This window comes from Bos javanicus, chromosome 11 (assembly GCF_032452875.1).
Source record: "Bos javanicus breed banteng chromosome 11, ARS-OSU_banteng_1.0, whole genome shotgun sequence".
NCBI lineage: Eukaryota > Metazoa > Chordata > Mammalia > Artiodactyla > Bovidae > Bos > Bos javanicus.
Genome location: NC_083878.1, coordinates 55485041 through 55505022, shown reverse-complemented (window position 1 = coordinate 55505022; position 19982 = coordinate 55485041). Strand labels below are relative to the sequence as shown.

The following is a 19982-nucleotide window of genomic DNA, read 5'->3' as shown; positions in this document are numbered from 1 at the left end:
AGCCACCTGATTTGAAGAGCTGACTCAATTGGAAAAGACCCTGATGCTGGGAAAGATTGAAGGCAGGAAGAAAAGGGGATGACAGAGAATGAGATGGTTGGCTGACATCACCAACTCAATGGACTTGAGTTTGAGCGAGCTCTGGGAGATGGTGAAGGACAGGGAAGCCTGCGGTGCTGCAGTCCATGGGGCTCCTAAGAGTCGCACATGACGGAGTGACTGAACAGCAACAACAGCAAGAGAAACCAAAACAGAAGCAAACTGGGAAGCAAGAGTAATGAACAGAAACATGCCAAGTGTCAGATATGTTGGTATGTTTATTCTGTGGGTGTTTTTAAGAGCAAGAGTGACCACAGGATACTCTGTTCTTATTTCCGGGATGCACACCCCTTTGTTTTAGGCACTTTAACTTACATGTTTTTCACAGCATAGGCAAACAGTACTCAAACATGCACGCATCCTTACTCTAAGTGCAAATAAAGGAATAAACGTTGGATATGCTGGGGTTAGGTTACATGGTGTAAGCTCTGGGGGTGCCTAGTTTAACAGGGTAGTTTATTCCAAGGATAGCAATAAAGAGTCTTGTAATTTTTTATTGCATGCAGGGTATCCATTTAGGGAAGTGGATCTTCAGGTTTTGTTTCCAAAATAGATGGCATATTTTCAGTGCTCATTGAAAGAAACAAGGGAAAGTGGGTGAGAGGGTGCGATGGCAGCCCTCGCTATTTATAGCAGCGATATTGTTAGTGTTCACCCCACAGAGAACTGAATCACATCTAAGCCCGTAATTTCCATATCTTTGGAAAGCTTTTTAGCTCCTCACTGCCTGTTGGCATGGTAACATGACAAGAGTTATGATGTCAGAACCATATGAACTCATGATTGATCTAAAATTATTTGGGAAACTTTCCCGTTTCAAATTTCCATTGAGAGGGAGAGAATGAGAAGCCACGTGGCAGCTTAAGTCAAAAGAGAAAAAAAAAAAAAATCTTTTTTTTTTTAATTGTCCTTAAATAAATTCTCTATTTTCCTTTCCATGCAATGCTAAAAGATTACTGTCCTTCTGATGTTTTTGGCACTTTTTCCCCAAATTCAGATATTTTAATCTCTCTCTCTTTTTAAGTCTCTTTTTTTCCTCTACTGATTGAAATCACTGGTTGATGTTAGCACTCTCTTTAGGCAGCATTTGCCAAGGAGGGTAGGCTTACAGGGTGGTGGATGTCCTCAAATTTGCGGTGTCTCCTGAAGTGACGGTGGCCTTGAGTAAATGGTGAAAGTTGGCAGAAAGATCGGCAGATACTAAGTAGTATGCTCTTTTGTGTATTTGCAAGTGGTAGGCATTGCTATCACTTCCATGTAGAAGAGCAAACAAAAGGATCATAAAGATGAAATAAGTTGCTTAAAGCCAGACAGTGAGAAAGTGACAGAATTGAGATTTATTGGGGGGAAAAAAAAAAGAAAACTGAAGTTGTTAATGAAAGTAGGATGTACTCAGGTGAAAATAAGTAAAAAATTAATAATATTTTCCAATAGTCATGTATCGATGTGAGAGTTGGACCATAAAGAAGGCTGAGTGCCAAAGAATTGATAGACTCAAATTGTAGTGCTGCAGAAGACTCTTGAGAGTTCCTTGGATAGCAGGGAGATCCAACCACTTAATCCTAAAGGAAATCAATCCTGAATATTCATTGGAAGGACTGATGCTGAAGCTGAAGCTCCAATACTTTGGCCACTTGATGCAAAGAGCCAACTCAGAAAAGACCCTGAGGCTGGAAAAGATTGAAGGCAGGAGGAGAAGGGGATGACAGAGGATGAGATAGTTGAATGGCATCACCAACTCAGTGGGCATGAGTTTGAGCAAATTCTGGGACATATTGAAGGAATGGGTCACAAAGAGTTGAACATGATTTAGCGACTGAACAGTAACAACAAAATAATCTTTTATTACTCTGGAAATTTATTTAACCTGATTTCTTTATCTCCATTTACTAATCTGTAAATGGGAATAATCATAGAAACCTGCTTGTGAAAACAAAGTATAAGAAGTTGAGCTAAAGATAAAGTCTTATCTTTCCATGAAAAAGATCAAATGCTGACTGCCCTGCAGAAGCAAATAAATTTATGTGGAATTTTCAAAGATGGAAGGATCAACACATCTTATTTAGGGTGCCACTTTCTTTGTGACTTAAGACATAGGACTTGACCATAATACTGGACCTTGGCATGTCTATCTCTGCTACCAAAATAAATTCTTATCTCTAATCAAATCTCGAACTGACCACACTTAAACTATTGACCTTAAACCTTCACTATCATTTCTCTGCAGAATCCATAGCCAAAGGAGAGTTTAAAGTTGGAGGAAGTTCAGCTTTTTATGTTTGTGTGAGTAATGCTCATTTGAGTCACATTCACCTGTGTTTTTGAGGAGATTTTAAAGAACTGCTAGGTGTCAGGCACAAAGTGGACAAAAGTCCCTATTGTTGTTTTTCAGTCACTAAGCCATGTCTGACTTTGTGACCCCATGGACTGCAGCATACCAGGCTTTCCTATCCTTCACTCTGTCCTGGAATTTGCTCAAACTCATGTCCAGTGAATTGGTGATGCTATCCAATCATCTCATCCTCTGTTGCCCCCTTTTCCTCCTGCCCTCAATCTCTCCCAGTGTCAGGGTTTTTTCCAATAAGTCTACTCTTTGCATCAGGTGGCCAAAGTATTGGAGCTTCAGCTTCAGCATCAGTCCTTCCAATGAATATTCAGGGTTGATTTCCTTTAGGATTAACTGGTTTGATCTTCTTGTAGTGCAAGGGACTCTCTAGAGTCTTCACGAGCACCACAGTTCAAAATCATCAAGCATCAATTCCCTATTGTTGGAAGCTTCTATTTTAGTGTGGAAAGCAGATGCAGTATTGAGTAAAAATACTAAAGAGAAGAAAGTAAACCAGTAAGGAGTCCGATAGGCAAACAAGGCATCAGGACTGAGGTTGAGATTTCATCAGATAGTTTCAAAGGGCATTCCAGGGGTGACTTTTCAGGCAGAGCTCTGAAGAAGGAGCATCATGCCACAGAGGGAATAGGAAGTGCAAAGGCCCTAGGGCCCAAGGTGTTCAGCAGCAGCAGGCAGGCCAGAGAGCTTGGATCAGAAGGAATGGGGAGGACGGTGTTGGGGAGGTCTTATTTTCTGTCCTTAGAACACTCGTTGTGAGGTAGAGAGCACATGCATTCCTCATCTGAAATAAGAAGTGACTACCGTAAAGTAACAAAATGAGTTTGAGTTTGACCCAGGCTTGGGACTCCAGTCCTGGTGTCATCAATCTCTTGGAGACTGGTCTTCAGATCTTCTCCACAACTAGAATCATTCTGAGTTACTGTATCATTGTTCAGTCTTCAGATCTATGAGAGGAAAGCTCTGCAGGCCTTTCTCAGCTGTGAGCATGTTTTTAAAAAGGAATTCCGTAGAACTGCAGTGAATGTGCATCTCTTGTACAGCAGGGTTTTTGCTTGCTTCTTCTTGCTAAAGTACTACAAGGAATTGAACAAGAGATGGGTGGTGATTAAGGAAGAATTAAGTGCAAACAACTGTACCCTAGAATCAAACCACCATCTGACGTGCACTGTTTGGCGCCTCAGAGTGCCCCTTCCGCCTTGTTGAGATGTGAGTTCATGGCATCTCTCCACTCATGAGAGCCTCCCCTTGCTCTGGCTGGTGGCACAAGCGCTTCCTTCAGGCCTTTCCATCAGAGCAAGTTCAAGAACTGCTTTGCCAGTGGACTAACACTTTTAGGCAAGACTTGGCTCTGTCTTCCGCACATTTCAGATTTTATAAGCATTAAGTGCTTTTGTATCCAGCACAGTGCCAACATTAGTCATTTTCACCTTACAGTGGCCCTGAGAAGTAGCTTATCTCCAGTTCCTAGATAGTCAAGTTCTGAGAGGTTTAGTAAATTCTTACAAAAGGTGAAATATACTGTGAAAGAGCCCGCTGTTCCTGGGTGTGGGGCAGGTGTTTGCTTGTAGCTGTGGAGAATTTGCTCAGTTCATCCACCCCTTGGCGGGGACAGAAGAGCAGACACCCTTGCCCTCTTGAAGGAAAAGCCTTATATTGATGGCTCTGTGCTGCATTCAGTACCCTCTGGCTTCCTGTCTTACACTGTGACCAGACTGTCTCTTAAATATGAGCTCGTTCTCATGGTTACACACTGACTCCTCTGCTGACCCACTGTAGACATGTCAGCTTTTCTTTCTGCCCTGTGCTTTTGGCTCTCTAATTCACACAGTAGAGAGCTTGGCACATCAGTGTTCTAAATACATTTAAAGCAATGTTTTCCAGAATTTTATTACTAGAAGGCTCTGATTAAATAATTGGGGGTGAGTGTGTGCTGAGTTGTTTCAGTTGTGTCCGACTCTTTGCAGCCCTATGGGCTGTAGCCTGCCAGGCTCCTCTGTCCATGGGATTCTCCAGGCAAGAAAACTGGGGTGGGTGGCCATGCCTTCCTCCAGGAGATCTTCCTGACCCAGGGATCGAACACCAGTCTCCTGCATCTCCTGCATTGCAAGCAGATTCTTTACCACTGAACCACTGAGGAAGCCTGATTGGAGGGTGACTTATTTCTAATTTATTTTAATCCTTAAATGCATGAGTGATGTGCATGCAGTCACATAGACACTCCATTTCTTACTCTGCTTTGATATGAGTAATGGAATTATCATGTAGATCTAGGGGCAGCTGTTCATTTCAAGGGACATTTGGCAATGTCAGGAAGCATTTTTGGTTCTCAAAATTGAGGGGGGTGAAGCACTACTGGCACCTAGTGGGTAGAGGCCAGGGATGTTGCTGAACACCCTGCAATGTATAAGACATCCCCCACAATAAGATTGTTCAGGCCACATGTCAATAGGACCCATCTAGGCATGTCTATTTTTAACATTGCCATCTTTACTAGAAACTTGGATTTAGAACCATTCTGTCGTCATAGAAAGTACTTTTGTTCTAACATCCAAAATGTTCTCTTTATGTAGGTTTTACTCTGTTAGAAACCTAAAGTGTAACCCTCCATAAAAATCTTAAAATTACTTTTGTTTACTTGGTTATTTTTTCTTTTCAATTTTCTGTAATTTCAGACTGAATAAGCTTTGCCAGTCTGCAATGTGAAACGTTATCTGGTCAGAACAAATCATGTCCTTCTCAGCTCTGATTCTGCTCATCTCCAAGTCTTTACTGGGCACCTGTCAGGTTCTCAGACTTGGTGAGTGCAGGGGAGCAATAGGGTTAATGCTTGGGGGTATAATTACCTCAGAGAGAGGATGTAATTTCCTCAGCTGAAATTACAGTGAAAGGCAGCAGCAGGTGATTCAGGCCCTAAACTAAGGAATGCAAAATCCCCTCTGATTCCTTGTTCCCCATGAACAAATCTTCATTGAAGTTTGTGTTGGTTAATATATATACTGCTGAGACTCATTTTTGTTTCTTCTGGAAGACAAGGATTATTTTCATTTCAGGGAATTTATTTGTGTTCATTTCTTTTATTTTTACAGAAATATAGTTGATTTACAGAGTTGTGTTAGTTCCCAGTGTACAGTGAAGTAATTTTGTTACACGTATGTCTGTATTTATCTATATTCTTTTTTATTCTTTTCCATTATAGTTTACAACAAGGTATTGAATATAGTTCCTTGTTCTATACAGTAAATCCTTGTTATTTATCTATTTTATGTGTAGTAGTGTGTATCTGTTAATTCCATAATCCCAATTTATCCCTCCCCAGCTCTCCTTTGGTAAACATATGTTTGTTTTCTATGTCTGTGGGTCTATTTCTGTTTTATATATAAGTTCATTTGTATATTTTTTCAGATTCCACATAATAGGCAATATCATATGATGTTTCTCTTTCTCTTACTTCACTTAGTATGATAATCTCTAGGTCCATCCATGTTGTTATAATGTATCCACTTCTTAGTGTTGATGCGAAGGTAGCCAGGCCATATATTTTGAACATATGTTTGTCTTGCATAGATTTCTTGAGTCAAGGAAGGTGGAAAGAGCCCTGACACAATTATTTGTCAGGCTGTCCCTGACTTCCAGGTATCTGTGACCTTTCCGATTTCCTTTGTCGGGATTGGGGATCCATCAGTGACTTGAGATTTAAGCCTAGTTCATCTGTCACCTCTGAGGGTCAGAAGTTTGCATATGTGCTTTGTTGGGAGAACTGAATTGTTCTCTGGCAGTGGATCCTATATTGCAATGACTATCATCAGGGGAGACTACCCACCATCCTCATCAGTTGTTCTGAGGCTCAAGCCATCCAAAGCATTAATAACTCTGTACCTTCATGTTGGGGGCTTCCCAGATGGTGCTAGTGGTAAGGAACCCACTTGCCAATGCAGGAGACATAAGAGATAAGAGTTCTATCCCTGGATTGGGGAGATCTCCTGGAGGAGGGCATGGCAACCCATTCCAGTATTCTTGGCTGGAGAATTCCATGGACAGAGGAGCCTGGAGGTCTAAAGTCCATGGAGTTGCACAGAGTTGGACATGGCTGAAGCAACTTAGCACACGAACACACCTTCATTTTTTGGCTCAGTGGCAACAAGCAATCCGATACGAGTCTAGTAAGATTTAAGCGGGATGTTAGGGAAGACATGAGTTGGTTTCAGATCTGTGCATCTGCTTCCAGGTCTTGCCTGCCCAGTCGATTGTAAGTGCTGGAAGAGTCAGCAGCTACTTTTGAGGGGGAGTTGGAGCAATGTCACTAGGTTTTCTTATGGGAAAGTGCACTTAATTTTGGTGTCCTCCGTTCTTCCTCTGTTCATGGTGGCTCATTATCACTTCTTTCTATCTTCTTTTTGTCCATGGGGCTATTTTAGAGAGTTTTAATATTTTCCTGAGAGCAAAGACAAGCTGTTTTTGAGAGCTTTGGGAAGGAGGTTGGGTACTAATCAGTGTGCATTGTATAAAAATTGGACAGGAAGGCAGGACTGGGGACCAGGACCTCTTTGGGAGGCTGCTGCAGTAGTCCAGGTGAGAGACAGTGGTGACCAGTACTGCAGCGAAGGAATGGAGAAGCATGGATGGAACTCAGTGATGCTTGCATGGTGGAACTAAGAGGGTATCAAAGACACACAGCTGGACATTAACGAAATCTTTTGATTTTATTCAGCAACTGACAGTAGGGAAAGAACTGCTCTCCATTCCTCCTTGTGTAGTGATGACTGGGTGTTTCTATGAGGAAGAGGGAATGGTGGGCTCCTGAGTAAATTTAAGGAAGTAAAAGTGGTTTGATCTATGTGAAACCATCTGGATTTGCTAATTGGTAGTTGTCAAAGTTGGACTTCCCTTGTGGCTCAGCTTGTAAAGAATCTGCCTGCAATGCAGGAGACTGAGGTTTGATCCCTGGATTGGGAAGATCCTAAAGATAGGCTGTTATCCTTGCAGAGGCTGGGAGACTGGGCCCCATCTTTGGATATAGCTTGTTTGGGCAGCCTTTAGTTGTCTTAGGCAGGTGTTTGAAGGGGGGTAGAGTCATCCCAAGGATGCAGTCTTAAACTGTTCTCAGACTACTTTTCTGTTTGTTCACATCTTTATAGTCCAAAGTTGAAGCTTTGCAGTGTGGATAAGAGGGCTCAGAGGAGACTGGCTGGAATTTGTAAAGGTGAGACTCTTGTCAAAAGTTTGACATAATATACTGTTGTATATTATGGGCAGTAGGGGAAAACGATGAGGCAGGAGTGACTCTCAGGTTTCCCATGAAGCAGCTGAACCCAGGGGGAAGGGTGTTGTTATCATTCAGTGATAACAGAGAAAATAAAAAGAAGCCAAGACGGATAGAGAAAGATAAAGAATTTGGTTCTGAACATGACAAGGCTGAACATCTAGAGTTTAGTGCTGAGAGAAGGTAGGTTTGCAGACAGCTGGATTTTAAGGTTCAGACTCAGCAGAGGTGTCTTGGATAGAGACATTTCCCTATAAATAGGAACTAAAGGCATGCAAGTGGGTTGCTGGAGCCTGGTGGTATATGTAGAATGAAAGAGAAAGACCTGAGACTCATAATCCTCTACTAACAATATGAGCTAATGTTTACTCTGCAGTCCAACCAGAAATCTTTTTAATTACACTTTGGCTGCAGTCCCATCTGCAATATTCCCCAAATAGGAATTAAGTCTGTCACTGTTTCCATTGTTCATCTTGCCATGAAGTGATGGTCACATAGTTTTGTGCCAAATATCTGAAACTGAATGGGCATACCAGACCTCCTGCGTTGCCTCCCCACCTCCCTATCTCCAGTTCAGGCAGCAAGCATCCCGTATTGCCTCGAACCTCGACTGTCCATCTCTTCATACATGACATACACCGGTTTAACAAACACATGAAAAGATGCTCAACATCACTCATTATCAGAGAAATGCAAATCAAAACCACTATGAGGTACCATTTCACACCAGTCAGAATGGCTGCGATCCAAAAGTCTACAAATAATAAATGCTGGAAAGGGTGTGGAGAAAAGGGAACCCTCTTACACTGTTGGTGGGAATGCAAACTAGTACTGCCACTATGGAGAACAGTGTGGAAATTCCTTAAAAAACTGGAAATAGAACTGCCTTATGATCCACTGCTGGGCATACACACTGAGGAAACCAGAAGGGAAAGAGACACATGTACCCCAAAGTTCATCGCAGCACTGTTTATAATAGCCAGGACATGGAAGCAACCTAGATGTCCATCAGCAGATGAATGGATAAGAAAGCAGTGGTACATATACACAATGGAGTATTACTCAGCCATTAAAAAGAGTACATTTGAATCAGTTCTAATGAGGTGGATGAAACTGGAGCCTATTATACAGAGTGAAGTAAGCCAGAAGGAAAAACACCAATACAGTATACTAACGCATGTATATGGAATTTAGAAAGATGGTAACAATAACCCAGTGTATGAGACAGCAAAAGAGACAGTGATGTATAGAACAGTCTTATGGACTCTGTTGGAGAGGGAGAGGGTGGGAAGATGTGGGAGAATGGCATTAAAACATGTATAATATCATGTATGAAACGAGATGCCAGTCCAGGTTCGATGCACGATACTGGATGCTTGGGGCTGGTGCACTGGGACGACCCAGAGGGATGGTATGGGGAGGGAGGAGGGAGGAGGGTTCAGGACGGAGAACACATGTATACCTGTGGCGGATACATTTCGATATTTAGCAAAACTAATACAATATTGTAAAGTTTAAAAATAAAATAAAAAAAAGAAAAAAAAAAAGGACAAAGCACAGGAAAGAAAATCTGTAAAGATCCTTGTGCTCTGAGTGAAGAACTAAGGCTCTCTGACTGGTGCATCTAGTCTGCAAAGAACAGGAAAGGCATCACACTTGCCAGACTGGCCTGCCTTTGGGGTGTCACCATCCCAGGGAGGGGGAGTCATCAATTTGTCCATTCATTCATTCATTCAGGTGTTTTTCAGCCAGTTTGTTTCTTGTTTGTTTCGTTGCTCAATAGCGTCCAACTCTTTGTAAGCCCATAGACTGTGGCCCACCAGACTTCACTGTCCATGGAATTTTCTAGGCAAGAATACTGGGGCAGCTTGCCATATCTGGGAGTTGGTGATGGACAGGGAGGCCTGGCGTGCTGTGATTCATGGGTTCGCAAAGAGTTGGACATGACTGAGCGACTGATCTGATCTGATTGCCATTTCCTATTCCAGGCAACCTTCCCCACCCAGGGATACAACCCATGTCACTTGCATTGGCAGGTGGATTTTTTTTTTTTTTTTTTTAACCACTGAGCCACCTGGGAAGCCCCATGGCCCTGTGCGAAATCCTGGAGATACAAAAATAAATGTTAACAACCAGTCCGACTAAGAACCTTAAAAAAAAAAAAAAGAATTGGACATGGAACAACAGACTGGTTCCAAATAGGAAAAGGAGTATGTCAAGGCTGTATATTGTCACCCTGCTTATTTAACTTATATGCAGAGTACATCATGAGAAACGCTGGGCTGGAAGAAGCACAAGCTGGAATCAAGATTGCTGGGAGAAATATCAATAACCTCATATATGCAGATGACACCACCCTTATGGCAGAAAGTGAAGAGGAACTAAAGAGCCTCTTGGTGAAAGTTGAAAGTGGAGAGTGAAAAAGTTGGCTTAAAGCTCAACATTCAGAAAACAAAGATCATGGCATCTGGTTCCATCACTTCATGGGAAATAGATGGGGAAACAGTGGAAAGAGTGTCAGATTTTATTTTTGGGGGCTCCAAAATCACTGCAGATGGTGACTGCAGCCATTAAATTAAAAGACACTTACTCCTTGGAAGAAAAGTTATGACCAACCTAGATAGCATATTGAAAACAGAGACATTACTTTGCCAACAAAGGTCTGTCTAGTCAAGGCTATGGTTTTTCCAGTGGTCATGTATGGATGTGAGAGTTGGACTATGAAGAAAGCTGAGCGCTGAAGAATTAATGCTTTTGAACTGTGGTGTTGGAGAAGACTCTTGAGAGTCCCTTGGATTTCAAGGAGATCCAACCAGTCCATTCTGAAGGAGATCAGCCCTGGGATTTTCTTTGGAAGGAATGATGCTAAAGCTGAAACTCCAGTACTTTGGCCACTTCATGTGATGAGTTGACTCATTGGAAAAGACTCTGATGCTGGGAGGGATTGGGGGCAGGAGGAGAAGGGGACTACAGAGGATGAGATGGCTGGATGGCATCACTGACTTGATGGACGTGAATCTGAGTGAACTCCGGGAGCTGGTGATGGACAGGGAGGCCTGGCGTGCTGCAATTCATGGGGTCGTAAAGAGTCGGACACGACTGATAGACTGAACTGAACTGAAATAGGAATTCTCTGTGGCTATGTTCATTTGACATATGAAGGTCAAATAATTTGCTCAAGGTCAGACATTTTGTAAATGGTCAAGCTTGTAGGTTTGAACCCAGGGAATCCATCTCTAGATTCTTATCACTTGCTGATTATTGATTATTCTATGATAAATCCCTGATAATCATGGATGAAAGCAGCGTTTCTAGAAAAAGTGTGATAAAGTGGATGAGTGGGCTGTCAGAGCATTTTCATGATGTCCAAATGCAGGACTAAACACTATTTGGATGGTTACTTGGGTCTCTCACATTGCAGGAAGAATCTTTACTGTCTGAGGCATCAGGGAAGCCCTGCTTGCTTTGCAGAAGCTCATATATTAGAGTAAACTTAATACCTGGGCTTCTCTGGTGGCTCAGATGGTAAAGAATCTGCCACAGTATGAGAGAACCAGGTTCAAGCCCTTGGTTGGGAAGATTCCCTGAGAAGGGAATGGCAACCTGTTCCATTCTTCTTGCCTGGGAAATCCCATGGACAGAGAAGCCTGGCAGGTTATAGTCCATGGGATCGAAAAGAGTCAGACATACTGAGTGGCTAACATTTTCACTTTTTGAACTTAATACCTAAAATGTTTTGGCTCTCCTCTTCCTGGAAAAACAATGTCAGAATTGGAGGGGATCTTTGAAATTGTTTAATTTTGTTAATTTATTTACAGCTATCTGATTACAGAAAGCATTTGAAATGGTTTACAATGAAACTGAAGAATTACAAGACAAAAAGGAAGTAAGAAAACTCAGGAAAAGGAAAATAAGTATTTGAAAAAACTAAGAAAAATGTATAAATATACTACTTTAAGGTCCTGCACACTTACAAACTCTAGATCAGTTATTCAAATATCAATTATTAGCACCCACTACAAAGAAGGGAGTTTAGATAAATGGTGGTCAACAACATAAAAACAGACACCTTTCTTTGTAGAAACTTAACTAGGAAATTGAAAAGGCCATATAACTTGAGCCTTCGTATTCTCATCTGCAGCTAGAGATGTTATATTTGATGATCTCTACATTCTTCTCCATCTCTTAAGTGTGTAAGTCTTACACCTCGTTCATACTTAACTCACACTTTCTGATTTTTAATGGGAATATTGACTGTGTTTTCTTAGATTTGTATTTTTTCTTTTTTCCCCACTTCCTAATTTTCTGACCTCTTAGAACCAGTAAGTCTTGTTGCTTTGTGATGGAGAACACTCTCTGTTAACAGTCATTTGACCCAATAAAGAATTCATATTATGAATAAAATGAAATGTTTTTCTTGGAGCAAGAAAAAAAATCCCAGGATTCATTTGTTTTATTACTCACTTAAGATCTATCAGAAATCAGGATAAAGTATCTCAGATATGATAAAGAAATAAATAGGACATTAAAAATTTTTTCTCAGAATTGAGTTGCTGTACAATGTTGTGTTAGTTTCTGCTGTGGAAAATAGGACTTTTTATACATTTTGCCAAAGCTTATTTGTCTGTAGCTTCTAGAAATCTAGAGATCGCACAAAGGCAGATATCTGAGCCTAAAAACAATTGATAACACAGTTGTAAATATGCAATAGCAGTTAGAAGGGATGGGAGAGGTTGTGCTGCAATAACAAACAACTGAAATCTTGATGGATTAATAATAGCCTTTCTCTTCTTCCTTATAAGAATTTTCTGCAGATTCTGGAGAAGACTCCAGATAGCTGTTTACCAAGCTGATTCAATACAATGACCCCACCATCTTGAAAACTAGGTATCCACATTCCCTGCAGGGCAAGAAGTCCTGGAGAGTCATAAATGGCTTTACACTGCCTTGGTCCTGAAAAGACTTCATTATCCATATTTCATAGACCAGAACTGGCCATATGACCTTATCTATTTTATTGATTTCCCAGAAAAATTAGGGGAATTTTGCCTCATTCATTCAAATATTTTTAGTCCCAAAGCTCTATAATGGCACAAGTTAGGCTTCTAGTGATTCATTCTCTTGGAAAGTGTAGGGTTCTTTTTTACTGAGATTTCTGATTATTTTCATCAGTTTTATATTTAAACTTTAAAAACTCATTTGTAATATTGATATTTAGTATATAAAAACCATCATAATTTGTAAACATCCTTAAAAGTTATTTTTAATATTTTTATCAGGTAAACCATAGTGTTAAGCAAAGGGGTGTAAGTCTCAACTTGTTTTATATGCATTATTTGTATGTTTTGCTAATTTCTATAGATGTAAGATTTTCACACTGCCTATTTTAGAAACAAAATAAACAATTAGAAATTAATTGGGGAATAAAGGCTGCGTAATCATCATTTTGTAGTGGTCCTTGGGTAAATAAGTAATTAACTGAGAGCTTTAAGTTGCGATATAACTCATTTTCTACTTGTTCATTTTTTACAAATCAACAAAGAATCAATCTTTCTTTCTCTGTCTAACCATCAAATACTCTGTGCTGTCTTCTTAGTTATATTCTGAATGGGCTCACTTGTTTTCACTAGTCTTTTCTCAGTATTAGAATTTGTAGTTGATGTGGCTCATTTATCAGCCAAGTATGGAGAGATTCTGAAAGATGTTTTTGTCATTTTCCACTGTCAAAATGATGCATTCGCTTATGTCCTGGTTTCTTTGAAAAAGCTTGAGTTGCACTTATTTTGCAGGGGTAAAGGATGAGAATAAATGATGTAAAACTAAGTAAATAGAGAAAAAACAAAACAAAACAAAAATCAGTGCTCAAAACCCCAAATCCAAGGCTTCATCTTTAAGTACACATTTTTAGAGTTAGAGATCATAGAGTACCTGTGGCTAGTTCCTCAGGTTTGATCTGTCATCCGCTTGCACTTTGTTACATTGCATACCGCAAGTCTTGAGGGCAGAGATGTGGAAAGAGAAGTAGTTGCTCTTTCTTCATTGACCTGTTTAGGTCCCATCTATAAAAGGGCAACATGCCAGCCGCAGTTAGAATGTGGCGTGTGGAAACTCAGGCAGAGTTTCAGTGCTGGAGACAGATTAAGTTTGTATTAGAACATTATCTATTTGATCTTTTATTTCCCTATTTGCAGTTCTGTGGAATAATTTTTCAGCAGTTTAGTTTGTTCACTTGTCATGAAAATAGGAAAAGACAGGATGTGGTGCCTGTTACTACGGAATCTGCTTATTACAATCGCACCGTCCCCCCAACTCTAACAATGCTTATAGGAGACAATTGGAGAACACAGCCACTGTGCAAAATGTATTATGATTAAAATTTTCAGAAACTCTAATGAGTGCATGTGTGCGTGCTATGTTGCTTCAGTTGTGTCCAACTGTTTATGGACTGTAGCACACCAGGTTCCTGTGCCCTGGGGATTCTCTAGGCAAGAATACTGGAGTGGGTTGCTATGCCCTCCTCCAGGGGATCTTCCCAACCCAGGGATCCAACCCACATCTTCTTCAGCTCCTGCACTGTAGTTGGATTTTTTTTTAAACCATTGAGCCACTTGTGAAGTGCCACAGACCCTAGAATAACTGGATATTGTTATCATTTAAAGCAATTTTATTAAGCAGAATTTACTTTTTTAAAAAAGAAAATATCCAAACTTGTTCATTATTTGTTTGCTGAATAAGTAATAAACATCTAATATGTGTCCTTTCTGGAGAAAAGTCATAGGAAAAAAAAAAAAAAAAAACAATTCCTAGACAAACTTTGATTCAAATCTGGATCCATAAAACAGAATGTTTTCTGGTTTACAATGTTTAACTTTGAATTTCATTTTCCTCAGTTGGAAAAATAAGGATAATGTAATTTGAACCTCAAAAGATTGTTGTAAGAATTAAATATACAAAGACTTAGCACAGTTTCTTGCTTATGGGAGGATTTTCAACAATCGTTCTTCTTATTGTTCTTTGCTTCCTATTAGCACAGTTTTCCCTACTCAATATAAAATCCCCTTTGAATTGTAACTCTGCACTGTGTCATCGGTGCCCCCAGGGACCTATGGCAATATTTTTGGTCTGTCATTCTCAAAGCCTCCTTTTTTCCTCCTCAAGAGATTTCGTTTTGATCTCCCCTGTTTGTATGCATTTGCAGACATGCAGCTAGTGGAGCTAACGTTATACTCTCTTTTTCATTAATAATATATAGTTTTGTTTTTTTTTTTTTTAATCTGCTTTCTTCTACTTCTCTCTATCCCTTCTTGACCACAATTATTCAATTATGAGAAACCAAGGTATTTGTGTTGATCAACAAATATTAAAAAAAAAAAAAAACAGATTCTTGGTCGAGGTCTCTATATCAAATAATGGATAAGCATTGGTTTGGGGATTAAAGAATTAGAGAAAATTCCAAGTTGAATTAAAGAAAATTCAAAGTTATATTAGAGAAATAAATCATAAAATAACAAAATAAAGAAAAATTTGAAAGCATCCATATAAACATTCCTTCAGAGTCCATTCACCAGTAAAATATTTAATTGAGCACTTATCAGGATATAGAAGACAGAGTTCCTGCTTGCGTGCAATTTATGTGTGAGGAGATGAAACAGTGAATCAGTAAACCAAGTGTAAAATAAATAACTTATATCTTCCTATACTATGTTTAAAATGACCCAGGCTGATAGTACAAATGCTGACTAGGGTAGGGAGGGTCTCTTGTATATTGATGGAGAGGCCCAAGATGTCTTGAAAATGAGAAGGAGTTAGACATTCAAAAACCTATTGGAAATCTGCTTCTGACTGATATGCCAGCAGTTATTAAGGCCCAGTGTCAACACAAGCTTATTGCCTTCAAAGAATAGCAAGAAAGCTGGTGAGTCTGGGATCTAACAAGCAATCAGCAAGGAAGGGCTATAACTGATGAGAATCTCAAAATGAATCCCCTGTCTATCTTTTATTTAACTCTGTTTTTAAGAGAATTAAAAAAAATTTTTTCTAATCATAATTGCTTTTGATTTACTTTATTACTGGTATTACAAAGCCATTGCATCCTACTGTTTTCATTTCTCTTTTGGTTTAAATAAGCTTTTACAGGGCTAGGCCTGGGAACTAACCCACATTTATACTATGTTTCTGAGAGAAAAATTATTCAAACTGCATGGAAAAGTTCAGAACACAGTTCTTTTTAACATGGGGGCATCCTGCCTTGGAGTGTATTAAAGCAGGTCCTTGTCTTACTGAAAAACCTCTTTATGATCTTAGTTCCTCCTCAGGCTGTACTGAAGATTACATTTGTGCCATCATGAAGACTTGCTACAAAATTCCCTGTGACAGGAGATTTAGAGTTGACATGTTCAATTTAATTCTGGTTTGCAGAAACTTCAGCATAGTAAGGGAGGTGGATGTTGTTAATTACCACAGAATTTGCATGTGTTCTGTTTGGGAACCCTCTTCAGAAAGAAAGGTTGGTTTTTATTGTTGATTTTGTTGCTCTGCTGCTGCTGCTGTTGTTGTTCTCTTGTCTCCTCATTTAGCAAGTTAGTTTTATTCTGAGAAGACAGGGAGGAGTTAGTCATTGATTAGGGCATTAATCCAAGTCCTTCTTCTCACTTCAATATTAAAAGAAAAGAAGATGGATGGTGTTCATTTAACATGCTGGCCCCTGTTTTACATTAATCAACCCCTGATTTTTCACATTTTCCTTTGCAAGACACCCTTTCTATCTAAGACACAATGTCAGATTTACAGGTTAGATTTGTGGTGATCTATTCTTAATTTAATAGACACCTGTGTCAATGTATACTTTAGGGAGCACACCTGGTTTCAGAATGATTCCTTCGTTTGTATAACTTAAGACTGGAATGTGGCTATGAGTCAATCTACTGAGAGGAGAGGGGTTAGCAAATCCAGCCACCGGCCAAATCCATATGAGTTTCTGTTTCTGTCAATAAAATTTTATTGGAACACAGCCATGCCCTTTCATTTACATATTGTCTATGGCTGCTTTTGCCCTGTAAGGGCAGAGTTTACTAGTTGCAGCAGAGATTGCCCGCCAAAAGTATTTATGATCTGGCTGTGTACAGAAACTGTTGACCTTTAGCCTGCATGTTCAAGTTCAAACCCCAAGGACAGCACTTCCCAAGCTGTCTTTGACTTGTTTTGCAGGCTCGTCGTGGCCAGCTGCTAAAGCATCTTACTCTGAGCCACTGTGGATAACTCACTGTTTTGACAGATGCTCCTCACTCCACACCTCTGTGCTCCCTATCTGGGGTTCTTCACTGCGCCCTTCTCAGCCCCAGGGACTCTCAGTCATCCTCCTTCAGGTTGATGTTTAACTCCTGTGCCTTCTAATTGCACTTCCATCCCAGCCTTTCAATACTGCTAAGAACACCTTACTCCAGTCATCATCAGTTGCCTGTTTCTTATGTGTGTGAACCCTGCTTCTGCAGGCAGAGTGCAAGTCTCCTGAGAGTTTTGTACACCTTCCCCAGAGTCAGGATAAGACCTTGGCACATAGTAGGTGCTCAGTATGAGGAAAGAAGCAAAGTGCTATCCTGCATGTAAGCAGAGCCAAAGACCTGTTGGAATAAAGCAAGAGCTGTCGAATTGTTGCATTAATCAATGTATTAATGTTACTCGTTAAGCAAGCTAATCTTCTGTATATGTTAACTTCAGTGAAGACAGAAACAAAGCAGCAAGCAGTGGGCTTAGCATCAGGGAGTCTGAGTATGGCTTTACCTTGCCTGTCATGTGCCAACAGCTAGCATCCAGCTTCCTGGGCATCTCCTAGAAGACCTGAAATCAGGTAAGGGAAAAATTGCCAGGTTGCGGGCCAGGACAGGTGCACACAGATGCTGAAGTTCTAGGTCTCCATGCTGTGCTAAGTCACTTCACTCATGTCCGACTCTTTGTGACTCTATGGACTATAGTCCACTAGGCTCCTCTGTCCATGCAAGAATCCTACATGCAAGAATACTGGAGTGGTTGCCATACCCTCCTCCAGGGAATCTTCCTGACCGAAGGATGGAACCTGCATCTCTTATGTCTCCTGCATTGGCAGGCAGATTCTTTACCACTAGTGCCACCTGGGAAGCCCTCTAGATGTCCATGAGAAAGCAAATGCAGTAAATCCCCTGTGTATAAATGAGTTCCATTCTGAAAATGTGTCTATAAGTTGTTTATTTGTAAGTCCAGCAAAGTTAGCCTACATGCCCAACTAACACAATTGGCTATATAATGCTGTATAAGAGAGAGAGGAGGTGGGAGATGGTAAAGCTGAAGAATCATCAGCAATAGGAGATGGAGGGCAAGTGTAGTTTCACTCATGACTTACAAGATTGGACATGTGAATGCACATTCACGTCTTTGAAAGTTTGCAACTTGAAGGTTTGTATTGAGGTGACTTTCTTTATCTGCCTTATTTTCTCTTGGGAATTGCTTTCTCATAGCTCAAGTAAAAGTATGATTAGACATTTGCTTTCTGGTTATTCCTTTCCCAAAGCCCAACCTCTGTCTTAACATCTTCATAGCCTGGGGAATTTTCTTCACTTTTCAACCATCACTTGCTACCCACCTCTGCTATGAATGCTTGGTCCCCAGACCCCTTCTCAGCACCCTCTGTGGCACTGTGGCCTGTTTTAATTTTGTCCTCTGCAGAGTTGGAGGTGGGACCACTGACAGCCTCTTGGTGAATTTCCAAGTTGGTAATGAGCTCAATAAAGAATCCATTTCACTGAATTATAGAATCTTATTTCCTCTACCCTCTGTGCCCTTTTATGTGCCCCAGACACTGCTTCTCTGGGAAGTCACATGCAGGTGGGATTGGGATGGAGAAGCTAACTTACCGCTTGTGTTTTTAAACCTGTTGCTGCTGTCTCCTCTCCACCCAGGCCTAGTAATATGCTGCTCACCAAACACATGAACTCTCCTGTTTCATGTACCTCTTCCTCCAGGCCCTTCTCTGGAAAGGTTGTGAGGGGAAGGAGAAGAAGAAGAAAAATAAAGGGAGAGGAGGTTAGAGAGATGTGACAGGGCAGGGGTCTCAGCCTTCCATCTCTGCATGGATGCAGGGGAGTGACTCAAGCTGTTCCTAAAAGAATCTACTCTCTCTGTCCACATTCTGTATTTAAGGATTTATTTCACCTACTATATACCAGATGAGCTTCCCTGGTGACTCAGATGGTTAAGAATCTGCCTGCAATGCCAGACATCTGGGTTCAATCCCTGGGTCTTGAAGATCCCCCGGAGAAGGAAATGGCTACCCACTTCAGTATTCTTGCCTGGAGAATTCTATGGACAGAGGACTCTGGTGGACTACCTCCATGGGTTGTTTCCCAAAGAGTTGGACATGACTGATGACTAACACATAGTAGGTATTCTAGTCTGCTCTGGTTTCACAGGGATGTGTGGAAATACGATGGAAACACAAGATTCAGTGTTCTTGCCTATAGGTGGAAGTTGTTGGGGGTGGGAGTGGGCCAGAGGTACTTCCTGGAATGTCAGCTGAAGAGTCATGTGCTGATTCGCATCTCACTTCTTTCTGCACTGTAAGTTATCACTCTTCCAAAATTCAAGGGCATGATTCCCTAAGAAAATCCAGCCCAGCACTGGCCCTGAATCATTAGGGTATGAGCTCTGTATTTTCCATTCCGTCTTCAGGATGAGCAGCCTCTCCTGGGGTAAAATTGTCTGAAAGTGGTCCACACGTGAGAATCAGACTTCCTGTTTCTATGATCCCATTGTCTCAAGCTGGCTAGCTCTCTTTATTTTCTGATATCTCACTGAAGCAGCTTTATGTGATAGAAGGAGAATGTGCAGGTTTTGAATTCTGGCAGAACTGTGTTGAAGCCCCGCCTCTGCTTCTTGAGATGACCTCGGGCAAGTTATGTAACCTCCGGCAGCCTTCTGTTTTAATCTGTAAACGAGAAGTAATAATATTTACCTCATCAAATGGCTGTAAGGAATAAAAATAACTTTGAAGGTTAAAGATAATGTTGACACACAGTAACCTCAATAAACAGAAGCTACAAATTCCATGTATGTAGCGTCTCACTGATTTGCCTGGTTTAAGACCATGAATGATACTAATAAATAAATAACCTTTTTATGTCCTTCTCCCTACTCATCATCAGTTCAGTTCAGTTCAGTTGCTCAGTCATGTCCGACTCTTTGCGACCCCACGAATCGCAGCACGCCAGGCCTCCCTGTCCATCACCAACTCCCAGAGTTCACTCA

General features: G+C 40.8%; 1 protein-coding gene and 1 long non-coding RNA gene across 8 annotated transcripts in view; one reads left to right on the top strand and one right to left on the bottom strand.

The window, feature by feature from the left end:
- Positions 1 to 19982, top strand: part of CTNNA2 (catenin alpha 2) — a 1363902-nt gene that overhangs the window by 585927 nt on the left and 757993 nt on the right. The gene's annotated exons all lie outside the window — the stretch shown is intronic.
- The window catches only part of LOC133257174 (uncharacterized), a 54834-nt gene that overhangs the window by 6521 nt on the left and 28331 nt on the right, over positions 1 to 19982 (bottom strand). For 3 of the 4 annotated variants that reach the window (XR_009739436.1, XR_009739434.1, XR_009739435.1), the window contains exons 3-6: positions 18593 to 19662; positions 17487 to 17543; positions 16165 to 16297; positions 13635 to 13765 (exon numbers count right to left, since the gene is read on the bottom strand). This is a non-coding gene — a long non-coding RNA (uncharacterized LOC133257174). The remainder of the gene's footprint in view (positions 1 to 13634; positions 13766 to 16164; positions 16298 to 17486; positions 17544 to 18592; positions 19663 to 19982) is intronic. The other variant, XR_009739437.1, reaches the window with a different exon arrangement.